Genomic DNA, 10,033 nt, shown 5'->3' on the forward strand with positions numbered 1-10,033 from the left:
ATATCTGTGTTCGGTTTGCGGATACACTTCCCTGTTCGCTCCGCGGAAAGTGTCCTGATTGGCCAATTGTCTTGCGTGATGTTCGCGGACATGCAAAGTGTTCGCTGATTGGACGGCATGGAGCGTGAAGCGCGTCAGATTTTTCGGTAGCGCCCGCCATATTGGATTCGCGGACGTCCCCGGACAGCGCAGTGAAACTTTGTTCAAAATGTGTATTTTGTAGAGTGTGTTGGTGTGTAGGAGTGTTTGGGGAGGGTGGGAGTGTGTGAGATAGGATGAAAGTTGTGTTTTTTATGTGTTAGACGTTCTTTTTGTGTTCGATTTGTTTGCGGACATCACGGGTGTTCTGAAATGTTCTAAATAAACTGACTAGGGGGTGTTCTAAGGAGTCAAAATGTGTCCATTTTGTTCGCAAGCAAAGTGAAACTGTTCTAAGAACACTCGCGGTGTCCAGGGAGTGTTCGTAGGTGGTGTCCTGAGGACGCTGTCCGTATTGTTCTCTGTCAAGTTGAATGTGTTCTAAGAACACGCGCGGTGTCCTGAAATGTTTGCAAATAAACAAAATGGGGGTGTTATGAAGACGCTTCTAAGAACACTCGCGGTGTCCGGGGAGTGTTCGTAGGGGGTGTCCTGAGGACGCTGTCCGTATTGTTCTCTGTCAAGTTGAGTCTGTCCTAAGAACACTCGCGGTGTCCTGAAATGTTCGCAAATAAACAAAATGGGGGTGTTCTGAAGACGCTTCTAAGAACACTCGCAGTGTCCGGGGAGTGTTCGTAGGGGGTGTCCTGAAGAAGCTGTCCGTATTGTTCTTTGTCAAGTTGAATGTGTCCTAAGAACACTCGCAGTGTCCTGAAATGTGCGCAAATAAACAAGATGGTGGTGTTCTGAAGACGCTTCTAAGTACACTCCCGGTGTCCGGTGTGTGTTCATAGGGGGTGTCCTGAGGACGCTGTCCGTATTGTTCTTTGTCAAGTTGAATGTGTCCTAAGAACACTCGCAGTGTCCTGAAATGTTCGCAAATAAACAAGATGGGGGTGTTCTGAAGACGTTTTTGAGAACACTCCCGGTGTCCTGGAATGTTCGTAGGGGGTGTCCTGAGGACGCTGTCCGTATTGTTCTCTGTCAAGTGAAATGTGTCCTAAGAACACTCGCGGTGTCCTGAATTGTTCGCAAATAAACAAGATGGGGGTGTTCTGAAGACTTTTTTGAGAACACTCCCGGTGTCCTGGAATGTTCGTAGGGGGTGTCCTTAGGACGCTGTCCGTATTGTTCGTTGTTAAGTTGAAAGTGTTCTAAGAACGATCGCGTTGTTCTGAAATGTTCGTAGGAGGTGTCCTGAAAACGGTGTCCGTATTGTTCGCTGGCAATTTCAAAGTGTTCTAAGAACACTCACATTGTTCGCGGACAATAAAAGTTTCTGATAGATCATAGTTGAAATGTTTGACTCTATGGATGTGATATGCTGCGGTGGTTGTTGCCAGGGCATAGAGTCTTGGGTGAATGGCCAAATGGCCATGCACCCAAGACTCTATGCCCTGGCAACAACCACCGCAGCATATCAGATTCATATTTGTTCATAACTTTGGGTGAAAAACAAATGTATAAGGAACAAAGGTATTAGATACTATGGATGTGATGTGCTGCTATGGTTGTCCTTATTATTGTATACTTACTGTTTGGTCTATTAATGGGAGTCCATGTTTTTCTTCTTCATTTCTGTAATAAAAGAAAATAGCATGTTAGTATTAGTATTTTGTAATGACTTATTACATTGTATAAGCAATATACTTTAATTTTTTTTCGACCCTCATATTTAGTAGAGTACAAATCAGAGTACTGTGCAATTTGCTCAGTTTCTGTATTTGTTGCTAAAATCATTGGGTCTGTGGGAGAAAAAAAAAATCCATGTTGGATTTAAAAAAAACTTTTTCTGTTATGCTACAGTTTATTTGTTTATTTGTTTTCAGTGTTCACTTGTTGTTTCTGGCTAATGCTTTATACTTTGCTTTGTTGTATTTTTTTTGGAACAGTAACAGATTCTTCATTTGTTTTGATATTATAAAATTTTGGAGCAGTTAGATACCAATTGGCGTATTCTAACTGTGTATTCTTTTGGCCTAATTTAGTGGTATTCATTTATCTGATTAGTTGTTGTAGAATCTTTGAGCTGTTAGATAGCTTTTGGAGTATTCTAACAGTTTATATTATTTTAACACACATTTATAATTTTGGGACAGTTAGATACCAATTGGCGTATTCTAACTGTGTATTTTTTGGTCTAATTTAGTGCTATTCATTTATCTGATTAGTTGTTGTAGAATCTTTGAGCAGTTAGATAGCTTTTGGAGTATTCTAACAGTTTATATTTTTGTAACACAAATTTACTTAAAGGTTTAAATACAATTTATTTATCAAATTTTGGTTTTAAGAACATCAAATAAGCGTTTGTAAGATTTGCTGGTAATCTCTGCTTTAGAGTAATGGTACTATCATTACATTCAAACCATCCACATTTCTTGTTTATATATGCAGTGTAGTGCCCTGAATTGGTTGTGGCTCCTGCGTGTTAGATTATACCTATTGTTGTGAAGGTTTTCTTACCAAGTGATATTTGACCATGTGTGAATCCAGTCAGCTTGCAGTTGTTTTTGGTACCATCTGCATTGTAATGTAGAAGCATTAGTAATTCGTATTTACTATGTGTTTGTATTACTAACGTTGAGCGATTATCTGAATTGCAGGTAGAGCATAATCTACCATGGTTTGCATTTTGTACAAGTTGCTGAAATGGAATGGATTCACAATTTGGTATTGATATATATATGAAGCGTTCATTGGGTATTTCTTCTTGTGTCACATTGTTGCAGAGAGTGCATGTATGTTTCCACATGTATGAAATCTGAAAGATTTCATTTATAGGTATGTTTTTGTTTTGCAGTACTTGTAGTAAGTACATTAGAAATTCTTGTGGATCATCCTGTGAGTTTATAGTGAATTTCACCATTCCAGCACAGTAGTCCAATTGTCGTCTTATTCCAAAAACACTATATGTGTTGTCAGGATTGTTTGCTGCATTTCTGTGAAGTACTAACATTTGTAAACACAATGGGTTTGTACTGTGTGAGTAAATGTTGTCAACAATTGGTGGTAATTGAAATAGAATATTCATTGCTACATTTGCACAGCAACTTACACCAACTATATTTGAGAATTTAAATGGTCCAGGTAGTTCTGTATCTAACTGCTTTTTTGGAGTTTGTCTTCCTTCTTTAAAGAAGTACCTGGTTTACTTTCTCTAATTGATTCTTTTTTGTTTGTGGTACTTGATGAAGTATTAGTTTCTTTTACTCTATTTGGAGGATTTCCAGTGACGTCCTGTTGCATTTCAGTTTGATTTAGTTTTCTTTTACAACGTTTTAGTTTTTGTGGAACAGAATATGTGTTTAGATGGGGAGTGTATAGTGAGCGAAGTCTATTATATTCTAAAATGCAAGGAATATCAGCGTTTACTTTACTTGCATCAAAGTTGATTAGAAATAGACCGTCAAGTGTACGTAAGCGTGATAGTGCTAGGTAGATCATGCCTTCTTTAAAGACTGTGTTACCAATATCTATCATTGTTTTGTCTAGGGTAAGACCTTGTGATTTATGAATTGTGACTGCGTATGCAAGAGTTAGAGAAAATTGTTCTCTGCGTACATACATATCTTTGAAGAGAAGGAATCTAGCTGTTGAGCGTTCTATCCGTTTTACTTCTGAAAGTTTGTCAAAGAGTATATTGACAAACTGAATTTTGTTGTCACGTGGGTATGTTTGAAAGCCAACAACTGTACCCAGTGCTCCATTAACTAGTCCTTGGTCCACGTCAAGGTTACGTTTAAGCATTACTCTGCAATTTAAGGATAATGTTAACATCTTTTCTAAGCCTGCTGTGTTTGAGATTGATTTTTCTAAATTATTTTGTCTTGTTGTGGCTTGGTCACACATGGGTAGTGTCATACCATGTACATCTAGTTTGTCTGTGGCGCTAATTTCCATTATTGGTTGCATTTCTTTACTTAGCATGATTTCATTGAATTTGAAACAGATTGCAAGAGTTGGCATTAAGGCCCTACAATTGACATTTTTGTGGGCTAATTGTTCCATAACATCTGTAGCACATGCATTATCGCCATAAAGTGCATTAATGTGCCGGGTTTTCAATGTTGCTTCTGCTTCTTTAGAAAATATACCAACTCTCAAACCTTTTAAAATATTGGCATAAGTTAGATCTGCAGATTGGCACATGTTTTCTGTTAATTCTCTGTATTGGAAATGTTGCCAAAGGTTGACATTTCCAATGCTGCCAACAGTTTTACGGCAGAGTTTGTGCCCTAATGTTTAAAAAATAGGTTCACCTTTTACTGGTGTTAATTGAAGCAGATCTCCAAAAACAATAATGTGTTTTCCTGCAAAGAGCTCTTCATAGTCTGTTTTGAGTACTTCTTGTAATCTGAGGTGAATCAAAGCTAACATCAGGTTGGAGACCATGCTCACTTCATCTATTAGTAGCATTTTCATTTGTTTCAATACTCTGCGTAAATCCATTGCAGCTTCTGCAGAAAGTTTGTAATAGTCTAATTTGTTCTGGTGTTCTACTGGTAATAGTAGTAATCGGTGTAATGTAACACCACCTATGTTGTAGGCAGCTAAACCTGTGGGGGCAGTGACAACAGCTGACAGTTTGTTGTTTGTCAATTGTTGAAGAAACTTACTAATGATTTTGATTAGGAATGTTTTGCCAGAACCAGCTTCACCACTGACGTACAGTAGTATAGGTTTATAATTATGGCAGGAACATTCTTTATTTTCATGTTTTACACCATGTGCAATTTGTTTTGTTACTTCTTGAAAAATGCTACTTTGCTCATTGTTTAGTTTTGATTGTAGTATAGTTAAGTCTTCCTTATCTTCATACTGACACATGGTGTTTTCTACTTCTATCATAGCTAATTCTGCCTCATTTGTTATTAGTGGTTCTCCCAGTGGTTCTTGGCTTCCTGTTACAGAAGGTTGACTACTGTCAGGAGTATCCTTATCTAGTTGAGCTTGGAGTTCTTCTTCATGTTGCTGTTCATTGTGCAACATTGTTTTGTACTGTGTAAAGTTTACATCAGTTATAGTGCTTTCATTTGCTTTGAAAGCATCCTCATATGAGTCATAGTTATCTAGTAATTGTTCTTCTTTTCTCCATGGTTTGAAGAGTTGTAGCAGGGACATGTAATATACTTCTTTATGTTGAGGAGTCTTCAATGACAATTTGATATGATTAATTAAATTTGGTTTAGTGAGTTTAACTAAGCTGCCTTCACAGTCTGTCACTCTATATTTACCTTTGTTTTCATCGGGTTTCATATTATTTTTGTATGTGTAGTTTTGGGCTATTTGGTATAGACACATGTTTTCCAAAGTATTACTTCTGTTTGGGTGGTATGTGTCCAATAAATTGTTTTTTAAAATGTCTTGGCTGTTGGGATCATGTTTGGCTATTGTTTCTATATCTTCATATGATTTTAGAACTCTTTTTCTAGATTTAGCTGGACCAAGACTTAGCCATACTATATTTTCAGATTTACCATACAATGAAGTACCAGTTAAACGATCAGCTGCTTCATAAAATCCACATTCTCTATGGGTGAGCATTTTAATGCCCAAGCTGTATAATTTCTGAGATACTGTTTTATCTGATGACAGGTCATTCCAGAGGTCTTGGAGTTCTGTCTTTTCTGCTTTAGTTAAGTATGCTGTGACATATCGTGCAACTGCAGTAGAATTGTCTGCAATGTACTGCACATCTATGTTTGCATTCCATAAGTGGGCAATGATTGCATTATAATCATTGATATATTTTTCTTCTTCTTTTCTTTTTATGTAATATGTATTTTTAGGTGACTTTCCTTTAACAGTATGTCTAACTGAAGACATGAGGTTGTTTACTTGACCTGTATTTGTAACTGGTCTGGGGAAACCAAATCGGCATTTGGTGTAGTATTTGCCTTTGTTTTTGTATTTGCGACGACAATATTTTCCACATTTGTGTCTTTGAAATTGTAAAATTTGTGCACAAAGATCACTATTTGTGGCTTCTGATGGAATTTGACAAGTGACATATTTTTCAATACACTGTAAAACAGTGGCATCACTGTCTTGACCAAATTTAGGAGCATCTTTAATCCATAAAAGCACGTGGATATGTGGTGCTCCTCTGGCTTGGTATTCTTTTCTCCAAAAGAAGTGTTGCACTTCTCCAAGGGGAGGAACAGTTTTATTACAAATAAAATGTAGCATAGCAATGAAGCGATGGTGAAAATATCTTGAAACATTAACAGAATCCAAAGAACAAAGTTCTCCAGGTGTTAGAATATCTATGTTTGTTTTGTTTTTATTTGATATGCGTAGGAAATCATGTAAATCTTCCCATGCATATTCTGCACAACTTAATGTAACAAACCAAGTGGGTGGCCCAAGGTTTCTGATCATACAATGTACATCTCCATGACGTCGAAACCAGTACTCTTTAGTACCACGCATATTTGCTAATAGATTATATTTGATTGTAAAATCTCATCCTTTTGTTGCACTTTCTCTAATAATTGTGTAGCTGTCATATTTTGAAAGTGTGACCCTGATTTTAATTTGTGTGCAACTCCGTAACATAAAGTTGCTAGTTCACTTTCAAAGAGTAGGTGGAATATGTATTCCACATTTTGTCTAAATCTGGGATCTTCAGAATACATCCGTAATGAGAGGTATTCTGAAGCTGATATTTTAATAGGTCTATCATCATATCTTCCTCCTTTGCCAGTTGGAAAGAGTAGAGGAAAAGCACGTGCTTCTATACTTTTTTCCCATATACTGATTGGCGATCCTTTTGTTTGACGCATTTGGTAAGTTTCCAGTACATCTTGTACGGTGTCATTACAGTGCAAAGGATGAATTGTATACTGGTCTAAAGTATTTGATATTGTAGCAGGATCTAGTAGCTCAAATTGACCAGCTTCTTGTGTTTCTTGAATTATTTCAGTTGTATCTTTCAAGTTTTCTTCAATATTAATTTTTTTGTAATATTCATTATTCTCTTTAAGATATTGGAAGGCTTGTCTAACTTTATATAAATCTACCAGCTGTTGCCATATTTTTTTGTCTTTTGTAGGTACTCCATTTACTAATATAATAAAAGATTGGTGCATTGGACGTTGTACTCCTAGAGTATGCACATTTTCTTTTAGATTTAATGGTAAATAAACTACTTTTCCACAAATGCTTTTTACCAATTCAGAGGGAGGTAATTTTGCTGTTTTTGGTTGAAGGCATATTATTGCTTGAAATGGGTGTACTGTTTGAATTATGATGCTCTCATATAAATTAAGTTGTTGTAGAGGTTTTGGTACTGGGTATAATTCCAAATTATTTGTGATAGAACGTGAAGAAGTTTGGTTGTTGTCAAGTTTTGTAGTACAATAACTGCAAAGTATTAAGGGCTCAGTTATTTCATATTTGTTTTCTGCTAGAAGGTAGAGAGCTAATTCAAACCATTTAGAATCTTCATTTTCTTCTATTTTGTATGATAGGTCCACAGTTTTTGTGTTACTTTTATAAAAAAATTCTACGGCAACATACACATACATGGTTTGGTACTTCAGCTGATGTACTTTTAAATTTTAGTATTTCTTTTTTGTATGTGTTTAGCAAAAGGTTGCCATGTGTGGAATTGTTGCTTAATTGGTTTAAAGCTATTTCATTCTGTAAATGGCTTTCACTTCCAAAATATTTTTTCTGTATATAGTGAATTTCTTCAAGTAGGTCTTTTGCTGTACCATGTAGAAGGATGTTATTTAACTTTGCTAGTGCTAAAGCAGGACTTTTAGCATAGTACAGTTTATAGACTAGATTTCTTAAAGTTGAATGATGTGTTGATATCCTTTTGATATCATGGAAAGTGGTTTTACAAGTAGGTCCTGTAATGCAGGCCAATGAATGTCCTTGTAGTCCTGTGTACTTGCGCACTGGACAGGTATCTATATTTTGCAGTAATTTAATTTTGATTTTGTCTTTGCTTTTTACATATTTATTGAGGAATTGGTGTAAAGATTTGAAACATTGTTTGGGAATGTTACACATTGACGTGCATGGCCATTTGTACACTAGACGTTCTGATTCAGTTGAATGGAGGGGTAATTCTAAGTTTTCAGGGCATATTTTTGTAAGGAGTACTTCTTGTTCCATTATGGTATTGTTCACTTTTTCATAACCTCGACCACTGCTATTTATGGCAATTGTATTCGGTTGCTTTTGTTTGTACGCTTCTTCATTAAAATATGGTTCTGTGCTCGTAGTGTGATTCCATTCACCTCCGCAGATACTTAAGAAGTTCTTTCTGTTGACATTTCGCTTATTGAGAAGTCTTTTTTGTAATTTAGTTATTAGTTTTGTTAGTGGTTTCATTTTGTTTAACAGTAAAATAAATACATTTCTTTTGAGAAGAATTGCACTGTCCATCAATGCTTCTAAGATTAATTTCCTACGATAGGTTTTAAGTTTTGAACCTGATTTCTCTCCTGTTTTTATAAGATTTTGAAGGACTTTGTGACGGTATATTTTGGCTAAAATACTTTTCTTGGTATGCTTACTTTGCACTATATTAAAATTTGAAGAAGTAGTTTTATCTGTACTGATAGCTGATTTTCTGTTAATTGTTTTTTGGGTTGTTTTACATTTTGATAGAGGAAGCAAAGTTGTTGTACTTGAAACTTTTTGTGTTTCACTAAATGATTGTATTAGCTGTTTTGTTTCAACTTTTTTTACAAATTCTGCTAGAGATGGATGCTTATGTTGGTCACCTTTATTTTCATTTGCTCTAATTTTGCGTTGCTTTCTACGGAGTTGTCTTTTGGTAGGCATTCTTTAGGGTCTGTTGAAAAAATAAAGAAGATATGGGTTGGGGTGTTCTGGAATGTATGTGTGCTGTGTGCATGAGTGTTTGAGTAAGATGATAAAGATGTATGTAATGGTGTGTGATTGTGCATTGGGAACTAAAACTAGTAGGGGTAGGTATTCTTGAATTTATGTGTCACTAAACTGGGGTTCAGATGACAAAAAAAAAGTAAGCTAGTGGTGTGGAAAAGTACAAATAGTAAATGTAATGTATACAATTAAAACAGTTGTTTGTTCTATAATATGAAAATTGTAGTGGTTCAGTTGGCTAATTTGTGTGTCCAAAAATAGAAATTTGTGGGCCATTCTGGTTGTAAATCTCTGTTTACGACATGGAAATTTTTGGACAAAATGGTACAAAATCTTTATTTTAAGAAACCAAAATAGGTGGTGTTAATGTTATAGTATATTTGATTAATAATATAAATAATATGGTGATATTTTACTTACTTTTATTTTTAAATTAACAGGTAACTTCTTAGTTTTTCTTTCTTCTTCGAATTCGGCTGCTTCTTTTCAGGAAACTGGTGTTCACTGCAACTGTGAAAGCTTCAAATTAGTAACTTTGTTTGTATATAGCACTGTTTTTAATTTAGATATTGATTTTTTTAATTGAAATCCTCAGTGCCTTCTGTAAAACAATTAAACTAATTTATTTACATAAGATACATTGCATCAGTTCAGTGTATATGATATGTTCTTAATGAACAAATTGTATTGAATGACTAACTGTAGCAAAAATAAAATATCTTTACTATGTCTTGTGAAATTTATAATATATTAGTGAATACCCCTATTTCTGTAAGTAAACTGTTCTAGGTAATAGCGCCTCAATGTCATGTCTAATTTAAAGTAATTAAGTAAATAAATAAATAAAAACAAAAAATATGAAATTGTATAAGTATTTTTATAAAGGTTTAAACATAGATTGTGTTTGCATGCAATTTTGTTTGAATATATGTAGTCTATATATTTCATTTAAAAAATGTTAGTTTAACATGATTTGAGTGTGTGTGTTTAAAGAAAGTAAAAAGTATAAAGGTGTATAAGTGGTAGTTGA

The sequence above is a fragment of the Ambystoma mexicanum genome, chromosome 12 (genome assembly GCF_040938575.1).
Source record: "Ambystoma mexicanum isolate Mex_15411 chromosome 12, UKY_AmexF1_1, whole genome shotgun sequence".
In the NCBI taxonomy this organism is placed as follows: Eukaryota; Metazoa; Chordata; class Amphibia; order Caudata; family Ambystomatidae; genus Ambystoma; species Ambystoma mexicanum.